Genomic DNA, 23947 nt, shown 5'->3' on the forward strand with positions numbered 1-23947 from the left:
GAATAGAGTAGAAGTTGAGGTTTGGTTTGCCCAATACAAATTTTTGGTTATTCTAAGCATACTTTTTAAAAACAAAACAAAAATCTTTTCTTTCCTCTCTGAATTGACTCAGAAATTTGATTGGATACTGATTGAACATAAATGTGTGAAGTCTATGTCTTGATTCTCTATTCTATTGATTTGTTTGCTCTATCTATTTTGTACACTATATTGTCTCCTTTACTACAGTTTTATATTAAGCCTTGGAATCAGGAAATGTAGGCCCTGAAACTGCTCTTTTTCAAAATTGGTATGGTTATCTATATCCTTTGCATTTCCACACAGATTTTATTTTATTTTATTTTATTTTCCACACAGATTTTAACATCAGCTTGTCAATTTTGTCAAAAAAAGTATCTGGGTTTTGGATCCCAATTGCATTAAATCTATAGATAAGTTTCAGTAGAAGACATACCAACAATAGTAGGTCTTCCAATCTATAAAAAGGGTGTGTCTCCTGATTTCTCTAGATCTTACTGAAATACTCCTAAAAATATTTTGTATGTTTCATTGTGGATAACTTGAACATCTTTTATTGGATTCTTGATGATCTTTGATGCCATTATAAATTGTACTGTTTTTAAATTTCGGTTTCAGATTGCTACTAGTATGTAGAAATACAACTTCTTTTAAACTAATTTTGTTCACTTTGCAACCATTTACTGGATGCCTATAAAGTTCTAGGCATCATGCTAGAAGCTGTGGTTAGAGTGGTGAATAATTTAGGCGGGAGGGAGGGTTCATCAACTCCACAAAATTGTTGACAAGAGGAAATACTGGTGCAGTATCTTCTGATTATTCAAGAGAAGCTGAAATTCTGAGTTTTAACTAAAATATGATTTTGAAGAAAAAATAAACTAATTTTGTTCAACCATGATTTGTTCAACTGATAAGTGTTCAACCATTTTGAAAGATCATTGTCTCCTTTAATATTATTCTTAGGGATATCGTATGTATATGTTCTTTTATTTCAATCCAGGGACTTCCCTTTCCAGAAATATTCTAAAGTACATATCATAAAAAATTTATTGTATAAAAATCCTAAAAAAATTATACCTACAATCCTTTAAGATTCACATCAGAGCCAACAAAAAAGTAAGGGAGGTTTAGGATAACAAATGTGTCCCTGTTTGCCCAGGGATATCTCAGAGTTAAAACTGGAAGTCCCATATCCTGGGGAACACTTCAGTTCTGGGTAACTGGCACAGCTGGTGTATTCATTTTCTATTGCCATATGACACACCATACATTAACAGTTTAAAACTATACACATTTATTACCGCCTGGTTTTCTTAGGTCAAGATGGAGGACTCACGAGGCTGCAACCATAGTGTTACCTGGTCTGCGTTTTCATGTGGAGGCTCAACTGTAGAAGAATCTGCTTCCAAGCTTATTCTGCTGGTTGATCAAATTCTGTTCCTTGCTGCTTAGTGTCTGTCAGCAGATCCATGCCATGTGGATCTCTCCATAGGTCCCCTCACAACATGGCATCGGACTTCCCCTAAGCCAGCAAGGAAAGAGACTCTATACTGTATATGCCGCAGAGTGTAGTTGTATCTATGTCTTTACCTGTAGCTGTATCTATATCCATATCTATGTATATATCTGTATCTATCTATATCTACAACTATCTCTATCTATCATACTATTTCCTTTGCAATATAACGTAACGTAATCATGGGAGTTAAATACCGTGATTTTTGCCATATTCTGTTAGAAGCAAGTTACAGGCCTCATTCATACTCAAGCAAAGAGATTATACAGAATGTGGACAAGGCAACCATTTCCTAAGGTCTATTTGTGACCCTCTGACCGCCAATGATGCATGTCCCTCCTACATGCAAAATACATTTACTCCTCTCCCAAGAGTCTCATCCTGTTATAGTGTCAACTCAAAGGCTCCAAATCCCATCATTTAAATCAGGACCATGTGCAGATGAGACTCCTGTGTGCTGTTCATTTAGTACAGTACTACTGACATATTCTTCATTTGTAGACCTGTGAAAGTAGAGACAGAGTATCTACCCTAAACACTCCCTATATATGACAGTGGAACGAGCACAGGATGATAGCTATANNACATTCCTGCTCAAAAAGGGAAGAAATGGAAAGTACAGAAGAGTCACTGCTCCATGGCAGTGCTGTAATCCATCTCCTGAATCCTAGCTGCCTGCTGCTATTACATCCTGTTTTGCCTTGAACTTTATGACTAGAACTGTATCTTGACATCTCAGCTATGCTCATATTCTTATGCTAATTATGGATGTTCCCCTTAAGCATGTGGGTGATAGTGGTTTTGTTACTGAGGTATACAAGAGTGCACACCTCCTCTACCACAATACTCCAAAAACCAAATGAAATGGACTGGTACTGAAGGCTTAGATCATTTAAATAATGGAGACTCTCACCTTCAGATACATAATGGAATAGGGAGGTAAAATCTAAGTATTTTTAGGCACTATAAGTTATCAAAAAATATTCTTTAAAGGAGCAGGAGTATCTTATTTTTTTCAACTTTTTCTCTTGGTGTCCTGAAAAATCTGTCCCATTGTAAAAAAGAAAAAAAATGCATAAAAATATTTGACACAGAAGGTGTTTGTGGGGAGGTGTTACTTAATTTGTTAGATTTTAAAGTAATTTTTTTATTTCCAAATTTAGGTTTGTATTTGACAACAGTCTGCTTTGACAAAGTATTTTATGACTTTGTTTTCTCATGGTATTTTGAACCAATTATATCATACTCAAACACCTTTTCCACAAACGCATTGATTCATCCTTTGGGGGGTTAAAGGGTGGAGTATGAAGGCTAAGTTATAAAAGCTATGTGACAATTAGAACTGCAGTTCATACTGTGAACTGGCATATACATTTTATCAAGATCATATATATATATAAGGTTAGTTAATATGCTTGAATAATTAAGAAGAATTTCTATAATGACATTATTTGAGGATAATATGCATATCTGATTGTGGAATTAAATATTTTACTAAAACATGGTAAAAAGGCTATATTTAATTTTACCAATCATGAGAACTAATTTTGTTTTAAATTACCAGTAGTTTTTTCTAACATGAGAAATTGGATTCTTTAAACAAGATATTATGTGGAAATGAGCCCTCTTATACAAGGCAGAGAGGTCATCCTAGAGCTTCTAGAAATTTGTCTAAGATTTATGTTAAAGAAATATAATGCAATCCTCTAAAATTTTTTGATATAAGACTATATCGACTCACTCATTGCTGACTGGATTGAATTTGGGAAAACAGGGCCGCTTGGAATAAAGGCAAAAGTTCACCAGGTAAATTTATTAGACTCATGTAGACTAAAATAGAAAATTCACTCTCTTACATGTCAGAAAACTGTTGGGTAGCCTGTGTTTAAAAAGTTTTAGAATTAAGCTGGGAGACACCACATTTCAGTTATCCACCTAAAGCAGAAGAAGCCATTTTACTCTGAGTGTACTTTGACTTATTTGGGAGAAAGCTGGAGACTGCCATTTTGACATGGTAACTTGAATACCTTCCTTAGCTACTTAAGTGAGTTTAGGACATCCTTTTGCTCTCCATCACTCCTTCCTCTGCCAAACGTTTTTCTAACTGCCTATCTGGTTTTCTTCTCATACCACCCCAATACACAAAATGAAGAATTATTCCTGTTTCTCAACTCACTTAAATACTGAGCTAGCCAAGAGAACTGATAGAAAGAGAAGCGGGAAAGGAGATGAATAAATCACATGTCCTATACCTAGTTTCCACTGCTAATAAAAATAGTCTTTCCCTTCTCTCTATGCCTAGACATCTTACTTTCAATGACTCTGAGATAGTGTTGATATATGCAACCTTAAGAATGATTAAATGGGCCTAATTACTATTCCAAATCATAAGTATTGCTTCAGTTATTGATCTCTTCAACATAATCAATAGTATCAGTTATAGGATCTAAGTGAAATTTGGGATAGTCCTGGGACTTCGGAACTTTTTATGAGAGAGCTTACTGCAATACTTTCAAAACAAAAATTTTACAATGATTGGCAGAATTCTCAAGAGGAAGGTTAAAGATGTTTAAGACACAGGAAAGGGAAAGACTTGCTCTATTTATATTCTCAGGATTATCAAGAACTGACGAAATAACTGTAGGACTCAGTGAAAAATGCAAGTGCAGGAAGCCGTTCAACATTCTTAGGAGTTTCAAGAGGGAAACATTAGAACATTAAACCAAATGTGGGACCGTCCTAAGCATGGGGCCCTGAGAGAGTGGCAGGTTGCATGCCCAGGAAGTTGGTGCTATCAAGAATATGTTAGGTTTTTTTGAGACATTGTAGCAATTTCTAACTTTCTTTCTGGGTCAAGTCATTTCTCTCTCTCTTCTGTTATCAGCAGTAATATCCCTTAAAAATATAATACTATTTTGTGATTATTTTAAGATAGGCTTGGAGGAGAGTAATCACAACATGGCTTGCTATGTTATTATAATATGTTATCTTATTATAGGTTAAGGATGAGTGAAATCTTCTAATCAAAAGACAGTAGCAAGATTAAGGGGGGGGGTAATCAATTAAAGGCTCCTGGAAGAATGGGAAGAGTGTGATCTGGATTCCACAGGTCACAGAAGACCAACAGGGATTTGGAGCTAGATTAAATCCTATTTCTCATGCTGTATGAAATGAGTCCCTGATTCCAATACCATGTAAGTTATTGGGGGGGGGGATGCTCTTTTATAATCCTCAAATTAGAATTTTAATGGCATTCCCAATAAGATGATTCAATTCTAGTGTAATTAGCATATACCATTGGACTTTTGAGAATTTTCCAAGGAGAAAATTCAAAGTGACTTTTCAGAACAACTCCATTTGAGGACCTGACCAGGGCTTGTTCTCAACAAGAAGAACCCTCCAATTGTTAGAGTTCTGAAAAGCATTTGCTATGGTAAAAATAGACTTAAAAACAAAAAACAAAAGAAGCAAACCTCAAAGCAGTGGCAAAGTTCTTTGCTCTGTGTATTACAACTTGACCCCACATTCTAGGTAGGAGAGGGATATGATTAGCAGAATTATCAATATATAGTCTCTTTTGAAGGAAGTGGAATAAAGAGGAAAATCAGTCGCCAGATTATCTAGTCTGAGTGAGGACAAAACTTAATTTGAATTATTAAGGCAACAATTAGCTAAATGAGAATACTCTAGTTGTAATTACTAGCTTCAGGGCAAAATGGTCTTCTGAAAAATATACCTAGAGTTAGAATCAAAGCATGTTGCTGCTCTGAAAACTCTAAAAAGTTGTCCTGGTACTGTATTTCAGAAACTCAAGAAAATTTCAGAGAACTATTTTAAAGACAGCCCAGTGTTTGATTGTTGCTTGCTTTGTTTTCAGAATTCTTTTTCTTTCTTTATTTTCTTTATAATAGCCAATGGACCATTGTGGAATGCTTTATTGATGAAGTTCTATATAAAAATTCTCTAGCAAATTATACGTGACAATAATAAAGCCTAGAAAAGCTCTGGTCTGATGGGAAAAGGTGACACACTGCCAGCATTTTCAATCTAGCTTCATTAACTCTGGTATATGGACCACACTCCCAACATCGCTAGCTCAACTGTTGGTGTAATGTGTTAGTCTCCAAGTGCTCTCAGATACTCTGTCATAATTCACTCAACAAATCTGCAAGTGAGGGGGGGTAAGGCAGAGTTGGAACCTCATGTAATTCAGCAAGACACAGACCAAAGATTAGTAGGCCAATTTTTTCCTTCGAATCAAGACTTCATAAATTTGCCTTTCGTGATTTGAATGTGTGGTCTTTTTAAAATATAAAATTTCATTTGAATTACAGGTAGTACTCTTTTAACATTATACTTATACATTATACTTATATATAATTTTAATTGAAATTATTGCATTTTATGAGGTAGACACTCTTAATTTTCTCTCAATATTTTTTTTTAAAAATGAGAATATTAAAAAAAAATTGGGGAGAGTGACATTATGAAAATGTTGTCATAAGTTGCTCCCAACTTCAGCCTTCCTCACAAGAAGACTGAACAGCAACCATCCGGACAAGACACTATTGTGAAAATCCCAGAATCTGGGATTGAGGATGTAGACCCTTCCTGCACCACAAAACTGAGAAGGATCTCACCAGTTTCACTTTGACTACATCTCTTCTGTCCCAGGCCAGCATAGTACCTCAACGAGAGGGCCGCCCTAGGGTTTCTCCTGGGAAAAGTGAGCCCCATGTGGACATCCAGGTCTCACTGCCCAAGAATCATGAGGGGAAATCTGTGGGAGCTCAATCGCTTGGGATCACATAGAGATAGAGAAGAGGGGTGGGGCTTATATCAAAGAGTGCTCAGATCTTGGCAGACTAAGCTCCTGCTTAATAGCAGCACTCAAACAAAGATCCCAGTCAGTGGTTCTGCCCATCCGCAGAGCTGAGCTGGTCGTTCCGTCTGGCCAGGGAGCTCAGTTGGCCACTCTGACTGATTTAAGTTCCCAGCCAATAGGCTATACTGTCCATGAACCCATTCTATGTCCCCACTGGACAGGGAAGCACTTTCAAAGCTCTCCCTAACTACTAAGTACGTTCTATAGCCAGGGTAGGAAAACAAATTTGCAGCCCCACCCAACTGGTAAGCATGACCTCTAATCCCACTCCACCAGGAAGCCTAGTCATAGAATCCAGGCAGGCCTACAACCCATCCTACAGACCTGCCTGCTCTGGCAAGGAACCAAGGCAGCAGCCCTCCTGGCTGTTGAGCATAACTTCTGGTTAGCCAGGAAGCCTGAAGAGTGACCTTGTGAAGCCTGGGAGTCCATTCTCCAGTACTGTCCCGCCTACAACCCCATTCAGCAGCAGATCCCAGCCTATGGTCCTGCCTAATTGTTGAACACAGCCTATAGACTTGTCCAAGCAGACTTTGCCTAGATAGTGGCCCCACTAAATCACAGAACATAGAAGGGAGCCCCACCCAACCAAGAGCCTGGACAAGATCCTGCTCAAACATAGAGCACAGTTTCCAGCCCCACCCAACTGCAGGATATAGCTGATGGTCCTGCCCAACCAAAGAGCCCAGACAGTGACCTTGTACAACAGCAGAGCATAGCCAAGGGCCTACCCATTTGTGAAGCCAGCCTGTGGCCCTACCCAATTTGGGGGCATAACCAGTGGTACCATCTGGTCAAGGAGTACAGCCTGATGTCCCACCTAACCAGGAGAAATTGTGGAGCCCAGCCTGGAGCCCTGTGCACCACAGAGTCTCACTGGTAGCACTTCCCTGCCAGAGAACACAGCCTGTGACCCCACCTGCCCAGAGATGATTGCAGAGCCCAGCTAGTGGCCTCACCTGACCACAGAGCATATCAGGAGCCCTATCCAACCAGGGAGATTACGTAGCAGCCCCACTCAAATACGAGCCCAACCAGCAGGCTAACCCAATCATGGAGCTCAGTCAGTGGCCACCACCCCCTCACCCCACCCTGACCCCCCACTACAAACCTCAGAGGGTGGGCAGATGCCTCACTTGATTAAGGAGCTCAATTGATAGTAAACCGTGCCTGCCTGTGGGAACACCTGCTGATCTATCTAAAATCTCAAGCTGAGCAGACTGGTGAAGGCTTTCCTTCAAAAGTGAACCTGAAAAGTATGGAAGTGGAGATCACTTACTCAAAAGCAGATGCCGACACAAGGACACAAGGATCACAAAGAATCAGGTGAACACACCACCACCAAAGGAAACTAATGAAGTTCCAATAACTGGTCCTAAAGAAATGGAGATCTGTGAACTGTCTGACAAATAATTCAGACTAATCCTTTTAAAGGAGTTGAGTAAACTACAAGAACACAAAGACAACTAAAGGAAATTAGGAACACAATGCATGAGCAAAATGAGAAATTCAACAAAGATACAGAAACCATCAAAAAATCAAAGAGGAGGGAACACTCCCAAACTCATTTTACAAGGCCATCATTACCTTGATAGTGTAGTGAATACTGAACATAAAAAATAAGAAGAAAATATTTCATAGTAATTCATTAGCATATTAGGATATTTTGACACCCTTATTTATCTGCTGTATTATATGGTTTTAACTGCTTGATCATCTCTTACATTGTCTTCAAGGGACCATGTACCGTCTATGAGAATAAATGACCAATAGATGGCACTATTACTCTTTTAGAAGACCTCCGAGAGGCATTTAACCAAAGTTTGACCCCGATTATACACATCATTCTCAAAGTTTTATAAATTAACTTTTTTGCAACCTTTTCTTAGCTTATTAATTTACAAAATAGCAATAAAGTTCAATGTAACACATCAAGAACATAGAAAACAATCTTGTAATCTTCAGGTAACATGTAAAAAACATGGTGTTTGACTCAACTGTACTATTCTCTGATCTTACAAAGGAATTTACACATATAAATATGCATGTAGAGATCTTTTGGTTTTAATTTTTACTATATTGTAATCACATCTCACCCATTATTTTTACACACATATCTCAAATTGCCTTATGATTGAACACTAGTGTTATCTGAGACTTTCTACATTTGATTATTTTTTCCTACCTCTACAGATTTACAGGGTATATTTTATATCATATATTTTATATCATTTGTTTTACATGATGAATATAAAGTGATGTTTTTGTCATTCTTCTACTGATGAGCAAGCATGGAGCATAGGTGTTCCTTAATGTCTAGTGTTTTTATTTCTGAAGGATATGTTCTCAAAATTTGTGTTCCTGAATTAAAAGTCTTTTATATTCTTCCAAACCATAAGATATTGTTCCATTGCTGCCTCCATACCCCCACACTACAGCAAAGTACATTCTTACCAGCAATGAAATATTCCTAATTATCTCTAACCCTATATAACTACATAAATTTAAGCCAGTTACTTACTAGAAACTTGAGTATCATGACACATTTTCTATTTTAGATATATTTGCTATTTGAGAGCTTCCATAATTATTTTAAGGAATCCTACATTTCTAATTTCAAGTGTGTCATCTCTTCTTCCAATTTTTAACTACCAGAGTTTTTTGTCTGAAGAAAGCAAAGCTCAAAACAATTGCCAATTTACTTTTATATTTTCAGTTACATTTGTCTCCAAATTTAAATAAAATATAATACTGTTTATTTATTTTTTAATATAATACTTTTTCAAAGGAAAGGTATACTTAACCTCATAATATAACTGTGATCAATAAGAAATGATAAGAAGGAAGTTTCCTGAGATTGTGGCAATCATTGATTTTTCAGAATCGAATATATTCCTTTGATGTCCTTGTACATACGTTGATGATATTGCATTGGCCCACTTTGGTATGCTTCTCCTTGACTAGCTCCTGGACCAATGCAATTCTTCAACCTCGTGTACAACTGCATAAAGCTGAATGAAATATAAAGCTACTCATACTTTTTTTTTTCTAAAGAATTAATGTAGGAATCAACTTTATTAATATGTAAAACTCAACATGAGAGATTATAGGCATGTGTGTGAATATGGTAGAACTATTTTGAAGTAGAGCTGAGTACACATACTTTTAAGCTTCCTGAGGCTCAAGCTTTTGATACTAACTTCTTGGTTCCAATAGCCTTCAAGTGTAATGATATGTGGGATATTTTAAAAGTATTGTATTGTTTGGGGAAGTTACTTACCACCTCAAATTAATAAATTTAAAAGCATTTTAGTAAGTATTTTGTGAGCTTTGTAATTATATATGACCATTTATAAATTTTTTTTGGTGAAACTGTTTAAGCTGGAAGTGATTTCCCATTTCTTGGCTTTCCAAAATGCATCTTATCCCTAGTGTTGTGTAAAAGAGGTCGCTTTACAGATTATGTCAACTTTTATTTTATTTTATTTTATTTAGATTTATTTATTTATTTTAGAGAGAGAGACAGCATGAGCAGGAGGGGCAGAGGGAGAGGGAAGATTCCCAAGCAGACTCTGTGCTGAGTGCAGAGCTAGACACAGGGCTTGTTTTCAAGGCCCTGAGATCACCATCTGAGTTAAAACCAAGAGTCAGTCACTTACTGACCGCAACACCCAGGCACCTCCAACATTTTATATTCTGTGGTCACATTCCAATTCAAGGTCAGCTTCATGTATGAGGACCTGCATAGTTATACAGAGATGTATGTTCAGAAAGGCCCTTGGTTTTATGCTTTACTATCTTGATCTTTAAATTCCTAGTAATTTTTAATAATAATCGATAATTGTTTAATTATTAATAATTAATAATTTTGATTTTGATTTGGGCCCCACAGATGACATAGTCTGTCCTGGGACTGTTCATAATGACAGAAACCAAATCCACTTTCTTCCCCATGAAAAAAATCTCTCAAATGCTTGATGAGACATAACTAGTCATAACCTCTCTGAAAGTACCCGAAGAATAGACTCAAATCTACCAACTTCTCACCGTTGGTGTACATGTAACAATATCTAATTAATCTCACCAATGCTGCTAACCCTTACCATCCTTAACCACTGCACAAAACACAAACTTCACTACTTATTCTGTTCTTTCATAGCCTTATACACATAAAGATGGGAATTTCGCGCCAGCTGACTTTTGGAGATTTTTCCGTCTGAAGCTTGTATTATTCCTTTCAAAAGTGCTTTTATCCATCACTTTGCTTCCCTTACACCCCTCTCACTGGTAGGTTATTCATATTCCTCACATCTGTGGCACCTGGAGGTTGTGTCTGGAAATATCTAGCATTGCATTTGTGCACCTATGAGCCTTTCGTCCTCAAGCAACAAAGTCCTTCCTCTTTTGAAGACTCAAGTGACTTGTTCGTATTAATGATATACCTCATATTTCTTTTTTTATGCCTCCTAATCACTGAAAGCATTGAAACCCCTCGAATCCAACTATATTCCTGAGCATATTCAATCTTCTATAAATGACTTCTCAAACAATGTAGCCCCTGGTGCCAGTTCCTTGAATTCTACACCTTTAACTCAAGTTACAAACTCATTCTCACAGCCACATATTCAAATAGCTGTCACTATCCAGGTCTATTCTTCGTGTGAAATGTTAAGTGTCTACCTACTCCCTAACTACATTTTCCTAAATGTTAATGTCTCTATATTGTTTTTTATCCCACTACAACTACTGCACAACAAGAACTAAAACAAAAATTAAAGTATGTACGTCAACTACGTAACTGGATTCAGATTCTTCTCTTTCTTCCAACCTCCTACATTGTCTACTTTGTGGCACAACAAAAAAAGTCCATTCATTTGCCAGTGCAGAATTGTAGATCTTCTTATCTCTCTCTCTCTCTCCTTCTCTTTTACAATTAAACCTCAACTAATTGGCAGTTGTGGCATTTTATTTTCTAAATGCTTTCTTTCCTTCTGCCCCTTTTCTTAGTAACAGTTCTGTTATGATTGGACTGTTGTTTGAGCCTTTGAACTCTCTCTCCACTTCCATCTTCCCCTGGTTTTTCTCTAATCCATTTCACATACTGTAACAGGGAAATTTTCTGAAGTTTGAATCTCATCAGCTAGATTCATTCCCACTCACCATATGCAAAATCCAATGTCTTGAATATAATGTCAAAAGCCCCTTGTTGTCTATGACCTATTGCTCCAGCCAGACCGCCGTTTTACCAGCACATAGCCATACTGACTCACTTGCTGTTTTTCCTTCTATAGCAACTGCTCATGCTGATGCTGGTCTGAACTTGATTAAGAGCTTTTTGAAGCCTTCCTTTTCTGTACTTTTAAAAATTCCTTTTAATATATATTTAGTACAGCACAAGTTAAATTTCTAAATTACGTAACTGTTAATGTTTATTACTAGTTTTTTACTCTGAAAAAAAGGGAGTTTTCTATGCCTCTTTGTATCTCAGGAAGCTGGCATATTGTCTGGAAATGTATAACTGATTTAAAATAGTTTTCGTTAAGTGAAGGAACATTTAGTGTTTTCCTTGGGGTACATCTGGCTCAGAATATACCTTGAGTGTTCAAAATAGAGCTTACTTTGTATCTTAAGTAGTCAAAGTGCAGCCTAATTCATGCTGCTATACTAGGAGTCAAGCTGCATCAACTATAGTAAAGATCCACTGTTTTCTTTTATGGTGGCAAGGCTACAGGACTTTAGATATGATGTATTTCTCGCCCTTTCCCTCCATATTCTGATGACAAAATGAGATGAAAAGCAATTTAAGTGGCAATGGTGACATTCTCCTAAACAGGCAGAGTCTACTCTAAAAATAAGGTTTTCTAATGCCAAATCCAGTTTTCTTTCTATTGTGGCATGCAACTGCAGAGGCCAATATATTTGAAGGTAAACAATATTAACTTACAGTAACACATGCTATACAAAATTACCAACATTTATAGACCATACATATTTTCAGCTGTGATGCTATAAAAACAAAAGATTTTTCTGGAATTTACTGAAGAAGAATTAAAATATTTACCACACTTAGAGAGAAATTTTGTATGCAGCAAAGAGGGAATATAAGAGTGAGAACAGATACAAAGGCATCTTTAACTTTAGTTAAGATTTCAAATAGGTGTATCAATCTGGGGAAATACAAACATTTACATTCAGAAAATATTTTTAAATTGTGTCTTTGAGGGGCTCTGTACTAATGCAAATTAGATTTTACAATTGAAAAAGTATTTGATAAGAAATCTATTTAAAAGCCACAGGCTGTTGTTAGGGAGAATAATTACACGTAAATATTTTATATCTATTAGGACAACAAAGAGTGAAAAAGGAGCCCCTTTTTTTCTCTGGAAAAATAAGTCTGTGGTACTTTCAAGTCATCTGGTTAAATACAAAGAGGAGTCAGAGAAGAAGACAGAACACAGCTTATCTCTGTGTCATTACGGTAAAGCTCATGGGTAGCATTGCTGTTCCTCTAGACTGAGAGGAGATGCTTCCTCAAGATAAAGTCCCTTGTGGTCACATGGCAAGGCCTTCTGAACTTTCTTTTCAGTTACTATAAAACTATTTAGCCTTCCCCTCTTTCTCATCTGCTGCCAAGAGAAAGGCAGCAAAAGATTCGGTGTGAATATTTCATTATCAATTTCTGCAAGATGTCAATGGATAACTTCTTAGGCCATATATCAAACTCAAGAGGTATTTGACTCCAATAAATGATTCAAGGCAAGTTGGAATCAAATTTCTATTCAAAGTATGAATAATCAATAAAATGAATAAGTTTATCTCACTTCTAAAAGATGAATGTAAAGGACAAAATATACCATATATACCAATATAACAGTGAATTTTTTGGCTCATCATAACATTTTTTCATTTAATCATGGTGTTTGACAATCAGTTGTTTATTCTTTTTAATAGCATAATGTATTTCATAATATGGCTATTATCAGAATTATTTATCCATTCCCCATTAACGTACATATGCTTTGTTATCCTGATACCACATTGTCTCGATTACTGTAGTTTCATAACAAGTCTGGAAATCAGGAAGTATTAGCCTTCAAATATGTTCATTTTTTCAAAGTTGTTTTGTTTATCCTAGGTCCTTTAAATTTTTCAATGGATTTTAGAATAAGTCTGTCAATTTAAACCAAAAAAATGCACAGATTTTCTCCGAGGATGTGTACAATCTATAAATGAATTGAGAAAGAACTGACATGTAAATACTAGTAATTTCTCTGATCCATGAATATTGTATATCTTTCCATTATTTAGGTCTTTAATTCCTATCAGAGTGGCTTTATTGTTTTCAGTGTATGAGTCTTTCAAAGGTTTTGGTCATATTTATTATTAAGTATTTCATACTTTATTGATGTTACTATGAAATTTATTATTTTTATATATTCAATTTCCAGTTTTTCTTTGATAATGTATAGAAATATAATTGATTTTTGAATGTTCATTCTATATCCTGTCACCTTAAAAAGTCATTATCTGTTTTGTAGATTTCATAAACTTTTTTCTAATAAACAATTATGTCTGCAAATAAAGACCATGTTACTTCTTCATTTTTACATAAATGATCAATTCTTGTGCAAATTAAAACTATCTTATTTCTTACTTCCCAATATAAATGCCCTTTATTTCTTTTTCTTTGTTGAACTGATTAGCATCTCCAGTACTATGTTTGATAAAAGTGGTGAGAGAAGACATTCTCATTTTGCTACAGCTTTTAGAGGAAACACATTTAGTCTTTCAGTAGTATGATGTTACCTGTAGGTTTTTCAAGATTGTCATCAGATCAGTATTCTTTGTTCTGAGTTACATTTTGTCTATTATGAATATATCCATTTCAGCTTTTTTTAATTAGTCTTAGCATGCTATATCTTTTCTACCCTTTTCCTTTTAACCAATATCTGTGTTTATTTTTAAAGTGTATTTCTTGTAAGCAGAATATACTTAGATCTCGCTTTTTATACACCTTGATAATCTCTGCCTTTTAATCACGGATGCATGGAACAGTTGCATTTAATGTAATTATTGATATAGTTAGGTTTAAGACTATAATTGTCCTGTGCATTTTCTATTTGCCCCATCTTTGTTCCCATTTCTGCTGTTCAAATGTTTAAATGCTGTTTCCCATTTCTGCTGTTTAAATAATTTTTATGAGAGCATTTTATCTTCTTTGTTGGATTACTAACTGTTTATCATTGTTTTGTTATTTTGGTGGTTGCTTTAGGATTTATAATATATTTCTGAGACTACCTTCAAATGATATACCATTTCACACTTAGTATAATAACCTCGTAATACTGTACTTTCATTTCTCCCTTCCCAGTCTTAATGCTATTGTTGTCATACATTTATCTTACGCATATGGTAAACAAGCCCCATAGTATAGTTTTATTTGTTTGTTTAACCATCATATATCTTTCAAATGTTCCAGATTTAAATAATTTTAAATATCCTATTTTTTACCCATGTAGTTATCATTTTTGGTGGTTTCCATTCCTTGCACCAGCTGGTGCCATGTCTTTCTGCAATCTGTGCTCTGTCATTAATTTCACCCAGTATATTTTTTAATCTCAGGCATTATAGATTTATTTTGGCCTAGAAGTTTTATATTGATCTTTTCCTGTCAACTATGACCCTATTTAACTACATGAATATACGGAATACAGTTTAACTGCATTAATGACCTTGTCTGCTACAGTTTTGAATCAGTTTTAATTGATTGATTTTGCTCCTCATTATGGTTCATGTTTTCCTACTTCTTTGTTGACTAGTTATCTTCAATTGGATGTCAGACATTGCAAAATTTACCTTGTTTGGTATTAAATACTTCTGAATATGTGAATTATCCTTCAACTTTGTTCCAAGGCACAGTTAACATTACTTGGAAACAGTCTGATGCTTTTGGATCTTGCTGTTAAGATTTGTTAAGTGAAACCATGCCATTGTCTATTCTATGGTTAGTCATTTCCTATTACTAATACAATAACCCTCCAAATACTTTATCTAATTCCATGAATCATGCCATTCTGATTGTTAGGAACAGGTGTTATTCCCTCTAATTCTGGTATAGTTCTTTCCCAAGACTTGGGCTGTTTCTTAAATACACATATCTGACGTCAATGGATATTGACGAATACTGATCAGCTGAATACTCAACGGGTGCCTCCACAGATTTCTGGAGTTTTCCCACTACGCAGGTCTTTTTCACGGCACTCTGTCTTGTGAGGCCTCACTGCCTTGGGCTCACTGGACACTCAGCTCCATCTCTTCAACTCAGGGTGGTTATCACATTTTTCCTGGTTTCCCCTGGCCTGTATCAGTGGCTGGAATCTCTCTCAGGGCAGTAAGCTGGAACAATCACAGGGTCATTTCATTTGCTTTTCACATCTCAAGAATCACTCTCTTTCAGTACCTGATGTCCAATGTCTTGAAAAATGTTTCATATATCCCTTTCCTTCCTTCTTCCCCCCCCTTTACCCTTCTTTTCTTCATTTTTTCCCTTTGTCTTCTTTCTTTCTTTTCCTTTCCTTTCCTTTCCTTTCCTTTCCTTTCCTTTCCTTTCCTTTCCTTTCCTTTCCTTTCCTTTCCTTCCTTCGTCCTTTGTTGCTGTTTCAGGTGAGAGGGTAAGTCCAGTCCCCATAATTCTATCTCAGCCAGAGACAGGAGTTCCAGTTCTTTCATGGTGACTTTAATACAATGATTGGAATATTATTTGGCCCAGGATTTTTTCATCTCAATCACTTTTTAACAATCTATAATTTCTATACAGATGATATGGACATATTCCCACTGCAAATATCAGTTTACTGATCTAACCAAAACCACTGCAAACCAGAATCATAAACTAATTATAATACAAAAATGCCCTGCCTTTTGAGGAAAAAAAAATACACAAGTGTTTAAAAATCATCAGGGGATCACCAGATGCCAAATATCTAGGTACTAATTTGTATAAACGTTTCTACTGAAATTACATACCAGTATATCAAACATAAGATAACTGAAACAGAGGGAACTGTATCTAAATTTTATTAGAAATGACAAAAACAACTCCAAATTTGTTTTCAAAATAGTAGAGTTCGAGGTTGAATCTCAGAGTTAGGAAGTCAGGATGTTTGGTATTCAAAGTTTAAAAATAATGGATTCTAAAAATAGTTTTCCTTCCAAAAGCTATTTTTCCATTTTCTCTGGAGCTCTGATACCTTTTACTATTGACCTAAAGACACATCTTGGATATTTTAGTAAGATTAAAATCTACTAAGGAAACAAAACAAATTGTATATTTTATTGTTGATACAAAGAGGTTTTTGGCATTCACCTCTTGAAAAACTATGAAATTGTTGAATCCTTCCTTTCCCAATTTTCTGATCTCATAATTTAAGTTGTTCCACCAAAATTCAGTCAAGATGAAAATGCTGATTTACATGAGCAAATATCAATCAATATCACTAAGAGAAAAGGTTCCTGGATGACCTACCAGGACACAATGTCACCAACAATTATGATAAGAACTCAAACTGAAAGATTTCCTATGAGAGTCAATTATCTGAATTAGACTAAGGCCACCAAAGGAACGGGAAAGGCCAGGTTGAGAATTAACATCAACTGATTCCACTCTTTATTACTGGAGACTCCCAGATCATTTTCAAAAACAACATTTCTGTGACACGATCTTCAGTCAAAATGATCTACCTCATAGGCTTTCCATTCAAAACAGATTTTTTTTGGGATCCTAAATTATAGCACACATGTTCTCCGGTCAGGAAAAACTATGTTAAGCTTTCATAAGCATCAATCTGTTTTCAAATTCTGGCCAGAAAAGTCAGCAAAGTAGTCAGCCTCAAACTTATATAGTGCAACAGGTTTGTTGTTGTTGTTGTTGTTGTTGTTGTTGTTGTTGTTGTTGTTTTGCCTGTTCTTGACTTACAAAATCTTCAAATCTTTAATTTTGCTCAGATTATCTGTGTTTGTGTCAGATTTTCTTCAAAGTTTTGAATAACACTGTTTTAAATGTAGAAAGGTAAATTAATTATTATTGGGCCCAAACTAGTATGTAAATTCCAGAGCATTTGTTTTACAACTACCACAAAAATATCTGCAGTTATTTTAGGTGGTAAAATAAAATCAGTAGAATCTCGTTACTTAGAGACTCTGTTTAAAATGCTGCACATTTTCATGTTCAGAAACTTGAAACTCTAAAATACACTGCAGATCTCAGTTTTCAGTAAATTCAAAAGAGCTCTTGGTCAAAAACCATGAAATTTGACTTAGAAGCACATCATCTAAGTAGTCATTAGAAGCATGTTATCCCCCACATACACAAAGTATCTTTTGAGGCTTAGAAAAACTATACCCACAAAAACAAATATCTGATCAATATTATATTCTGTATTAGCCACATGCTCATTTTGATTGGCTAGGGATTATTTTTAGATTATTAAAAATCATATTTTTAGATTATTTGCACTTGTACCTTAAAGAGGTTAATAATATAGTTTACAAAGTAGTCATTAGAAATTCATCAATGAAAAGCAGAAAATGGTCCTTCAATTAGCATGGATTTTTTTGTTTGCTATAATTAGAAGTTGTATTTGTTTCATTCTGCACTTATATCACATCTTTCACTCAGATGGCTCTGGAGTTTGCGGTACCTGTAAATCCAAGCAAGTGGTCTCATTTCTTTTTTTGTTATGATCTTAGTTTGCCTGAAGCAAACTTGCTTAGAGGGGAGGGTACCTGGAAACTGTGGGCTTCTTTATAAAATGCCATATAATATTGATAAATCCGTTTTAAAATAAATAAAAGAAGCTCTCCCCAAATAAGGTATCATCTATTGCTAGTTCTGGTTTAAATAGTAGTAGACCATGCAATACTTCAGCCTGGGATAAATTAGCCAAGAAGGCCCAAAATTGAGTAAAATCATTCCACACTCTTTTAACTGGGTTTAGAGGAAAAATATGAACATGATTTCATTTTAGTGTGCCATAGAAGCATAGTTTGAGACCTGTTTTCCCAAAGAAATAGTCTCTAACCATTTTCTAAAGTTGCTTTTTCTTTTTGATTGAGGCAAGGCTGATTCCTTTTCATTCTCAACAAATACGTGGTTCAGTTTCTCACCAACCTCCATGAGATTTTAACGGTATATGCTTTCTTCTGGTGACAGTTTTCTGTATCAATTGTTTCACCCTCAGAAGCAGATTTTCTTTTGTTTTTCTTTTTTTAAGATTTATTTATTTATTTTAGAGAGAGAGAGCACGCGCGCCAACACACATGCATGAGTAGGAGGAGAGGCAGAGAGGATCTTCAAGCAGACTCCCTACTGAGCACAGAGCCCCCCACATGGGGCTCGATCCCAGGACCCATGAGATCATGACCTGGGCTGAAACCAAGAGTTAGATGGTTTACTGACTGAGCCCCGCAGGCATTCCAGAAACAGATTTTCTATCATGAAGCTCTCTTTTGGATTCCAAAATTAAATTAGTTTTCCCTATCGAAGTTATTTCCTCATAGTTTAGTTTAATTGTAAAGTAAAACACACAGAATGATCCATACTTCAGGAAAAATTTGAGTGTCTTCTAATGGGCTAAGAAGTTCTCTTTGAGCCTTATCTGGCATTGTCCATCACTATTATTTTAAGAAGTCTATCTAATCATTCAAACACAGCCTCATTTCAACCAAGGGAATAAGAAAACTGCTTCAGCATAACCTTAGCTAGAGCCTCTTTTCTTCTGTTCTGTTTGTTTGTTTAAGCAGAGGGAAAGGAGAATTGGCAAAGTGGCCTTGAATATGGTGTCTGGAGTCAGACAGCAAGGATTAAAAGTGCAGCTGTACTACCTAAAAGCTTGTGATTCTGGGCAAATTAATTACCCATCTATATCTCAGTCTTCTCATCTATGTAATCATTATACCTAAGGGATACATAATTGTGCCAGAATCAAAGGACTGTTCTGAATATTAAGTTGTGCCATATAAATATTCAACATGCTAGCTGGCAAATAGGAAGTTCTTAATCAATGTCACTCATTATGATTATGACAAATATTTATTCACTTAACAGTATTTATTGAACAACTGCATGCTCTATGATAGGGACAAAATGATGAGCAAAATAGAAATACCCTGTCCACCAGTCAATTTTTGTTAGAGACAGGCAATAAAAACAACATAGATATTGATATATGGTTACAGGTTACAAAGAGAAATTGAAGAAAAAGTAGAGAGCAGTTACTCTAAGAACATAAAATAAGCAGATGCAATAAATTTTTAAGTTAATTTGCCTAGGGAATCAACGCATGCTTCTTTGAGAAAGGTACAAAGCTCTTACTCAAGACATCTCAATGATAAACAAGAATGAACTCAGAAAAGGGTGGGTTGAGGGAAGGAGAGCCATTATACAAGGGGACAAAACAAGTTTGTGAAGCCCAAAGGAAGAGGAAAATGTTAAGGGCGGACACTGAGTCTGGAAGAAGAGGGTGTGGAGGAGGTTGGTGAGTCAAGGACCTTGATAATAAACAAGGGACAGATCATTCAGGGCCTAGCTCTGTGCAGTATGGATTGTGACCAGAGGGTGGTGGAAATGCTTTAAAAAGAAAAGGAAAAAAGAAAAAAAAAGAAAAGGAGAGCCAGGGATGTGGCGAAGTAGTCCAGATTTTCATTTGATAATTTTCATTCACTCCACTTTGGAGAATGGATTAGAGGTGGCAAAATTAATGAGGGAAGACGATGCTGATGGCAGTGGTATAAGGTGAGTTGAAAGGGGGACAGTATCTTAGAATTAGGTACAGACAACAGAGAGATGGAGGGATACAGGACAGATAGAGGTGGGGAGGTTTTTTTTTTAAGATTTATTTTATTTATTTAGAGAGAAAGAGAGACAGAGTGGGGGAGGGGCAGAAGGAGAGGGAGAGAGAGAAAATCCTCAAGTGGACTCCCCACTGAGCGTTGAGCCCAACATGGGGCTCAATCCCAGGATCCTGAGCTCATGACCTGAGCCGAAATCAAGAGTCAGATTCTTAACCAACTTGGCCACCCAGGTGCCCCAAGGAGGGAAATTTTTGAAGTAAAAGTGTCAGGGCTTGGTGGAATATTGAAAATGATGGGGAAGAGGTTGTTGGCAAATATGATCCTGGGTTTTTGGCTTGCACAACCTAACGCATGAAGAGCTGTTCTCTGAGATAAAGAAGGAAACTGAGCAAGAGGGAGGGGGAGATTATGAGCTCAGTTTTGTACATGTTGTATTTATATTATGTCTGTGATATCACAAGAGAGGTCAAGCAGAGAGGTGAGTGTATGAGATCAGAGGTGGGGGGGGTCCAGATTTTGAGATGCAAATTTAGAAATACAGTTTATGGACAGCAGCTGAAACCATGGAATCCAATGACTATATTGTGTGAGAACTGAGAAAACTATAAAAGCAGGCAGTTGAACATGGCATCTCCTTTTCCACTCAGATTACTACAAACTGCAAGAATATAAATATTTCTCTTTGGTTCTTAGTTCACTACCTCTAGAATTTTGGATAAAAATATCCACACCAAAAATGTATGATAATCTGAATAGCTAGGAAATTATACTTTCCAACAAAAGTTCAGAACTAAGTAGAGAAAATAAATGACTAATAACATAGGCCAGGAGCCTATCACTATACGTTAGAATTCTTAGTGGTGTAACAATCAAGGTATTAGAATCCTGAGATCTGTTTATGTATGCCTAGTACGGTGGGATAACATAAAGTCTGGGTTTAGGCAATCAATTAGTTTAGCAGTGTCTTCTTGCTACCTTTACACTTAAACTCCATTAGAGTTTGACCTTTCCAGAATTTCTGAGATTATGGGCAGATTTCCCCTGAGCATCCTCCAGCAGCTGTTTGAACAAGTTAAACCAACTGAGCTACTTATACTTGTCTAAAACAATGTTCCTAACTAGCATGGGACCTGATGAATAAAAAGAAGATCAGAAAATGAAGAGAAAAGAAAGGGCCAACTCTTGTTTTAGACAAGAAGATTATTTTAGCATGTAAGTCAGAACTGATAAAACAAAATGCTAAATATCAAATGTGACATCACAGTATGGTGATATAATAATGACCCACGTAATCAAAATTATTATGCAGGGTTTATATAGTTTATGCACTCATTGATCATTATAAACACTATGTAGATTCCTTGCATGTGCTGTGATAGAAACAAAAGTAAATCCACATCACTAATTTACATATTATTTTTCATTCATTACTTAACTTTGGAAATTCTTACCACATATTAAAATTTATAAATATATCATTGTAATATATATGTAACATTTACATATAGTGATTATCAAGCCTAGTAGCATGGCTTTGATCAATCATGAGCACAGAACCAATGCTCCATGAAGGTTTAGGAACTCACAAAATCCACATTATCAGTGCTAACTGATTTGTCCAGTGAGAACTTTAAATTTATCTAAAGGATTTAAGTCTTAATAAGAATTTTAAAATAAAATTAGACCTGCTTTTCAATATTTTATACAGGTAAGAACTCACAGGACACCCTCATTCCAATAGCAAAGATGGTTTTAGTGGTACTTGCTTATTTTCAGAATTATTTTCACTTATGACTCTGTGAATAAAAACACTGATATATAATCAAAAGTGAGGGACCAGAAGTTACACCTGATGGCTGTTTTTTCCCTAACAGAGTATATTAGTTACTAGTTTTATTTTTTTTATTTATTGTAATTTCTTAAGGCAATATTCCATTAGTATTTTCAAATTCTTCAACTTACATGAAAATCTTCAGAAATTACTCATGACAAATATGCCTCATTTATTTAAAAATGTATTTGTTATAAAACAAATTTTTAAAAATTATCAAATATTAATATTTCAGATCACATATTTTAAGCTGATCTGAAGATTTAACAAAATTGAAAAAAATCTATTTTTTTTCTGAACTGTTTGAGTAACAAAAATATTAGTTTCAATATTGTAATTAGTAAATATTTAACCTAAACTGTTTTCTTTTAAATATATAAGGTGAATTCCTAAGGGCTTATGATTTCTGAAAAGTGAAAAAAAAAGAGGTTTTATATTTTCTACATTAAGGGGGTAAAACTCAACATAGTTTATTGAAAAAAGATCTAAAACTATAAGTAATGAATGCATATATCAAATTATTTTATGGTATTAATGGTATCCAAAGTTATAACCATTTTGGTAAAATATCTTACTTAATTGAATAATAGATAAACTTTTATTTAGGTCTGCTGTATATGGAAAAATACTTCGTCATACTTGAAAATTTTAAATTAAACTTCTCCCTCTTTAATAGTATTACATTATATGAAATGTCTTCACATATCAGATTATGTTCAAGGCTCTTGAAATTCAAATCCAAATCCATTTAATCCACATAACTGAAAATTTTAGGGATGGTTTTTTTTATCTTTAATTTCACATTTGTCAACATAATTAAAGAGCACCTATAGTATTATTTTGCTCTATACATTCCTTTTGTGACGTAATCAACTTTACAAGAAGCTGATTGAATCACCCAGAAGTTTAAAAAGTTGTTTCTGTTTCTAATTTGTTATTGAGAGGTAATTGAATTTTATTAACATATTCATTATCATTTCCCTCTGGTTCCTATGTTCCTTCAATAATGTATTCTGATATCATATGAATTTAAATGCAAATCTTTTCATATCCTCACTATCTGCCAAAAGTAGTAATGATCTATACAGAATAATGAGTCAATTCTCTAAAAATGTAAAACTCAGAAGTTTTATGTCTGAAGGTTCTCTATAAGTCTTGAAAGTAGAACTCCACTCAAAGAATGTAATAGTAGAAATATACAAAACACAAATGTTGACCTGGTTCCTAAAGATAGACAATCCCATACTTAGCCAACAAATCAGGAGAGCTGAATGCAAAGGAACTCAGCAACAGTTTAATTCTAAGACTTTGAACAGGCAGAAGTGAACAGAAAGTAGGATGAAAACGGAAGTTAGAATAGAGAATCACAACACTACATTTCATAGAAGAAAAAAAGAGAAAATACTGCTGTCCACTGGCCTCATTTGCCCACCTCATTAGTCCTGGAATATAGATTCAAGACCCAGGAATCCTGGCTAACACACTAAGTCAGTTTCTAGGCCCACACAGGAGATCCTTCTGAATGGTGTTTAAAGCAAGTTTCACCTCACATCAGATAAGCGGAAGACTGATGTGATACAATGACAGAAAATGACAGAAGAATACCATCATCTCAGAAATATGAGAACCTCTCCACTTAGAAATTTACCAAAATGCATATACATTCAATTTGTGATTACAACTCTGAAAACTTGCAAAAAGAAGGGAAAAAAAAAAACCCATATGAATGAGCCAGTAAAAATTAAGTAGCAAACTTTTAGTGAGATTACAACTTGGGTAGTAAAAACCAAGCTGGCATCTTTCAATCAAAATTTTCAACCTGAAACATTTTAGGCTTAGTAACTAC

General features: G+C 35.3%; 1 protein-coding gene across 2 annotated transcripts in view; it reads right to left on the reverse strand.

The window, feature by feature from the left end:
- Nucleotides 1-23947, reverse strand: part of KLHL1 (kelch like family member 1) — a 340600-nt gene that overhangs the window by 316080 nt on the left and 573 nt on the right. The window lies entirely within an intron of this gene.

Source organism: Ursus maritimus, unplaced genomic scaffold (assembly GCF_017311325.1).
Source record: "Ursus maritimus isolate PB19 unplaced genomic scaffold, ASM1731132v1 scaffold_10, whole genome shotgun sequence".
NCBI lineage: Eukaryota > Metazoa > Chordata > Mammalia > Carnivora > Ursidae > Ursus > Ursus maritimus.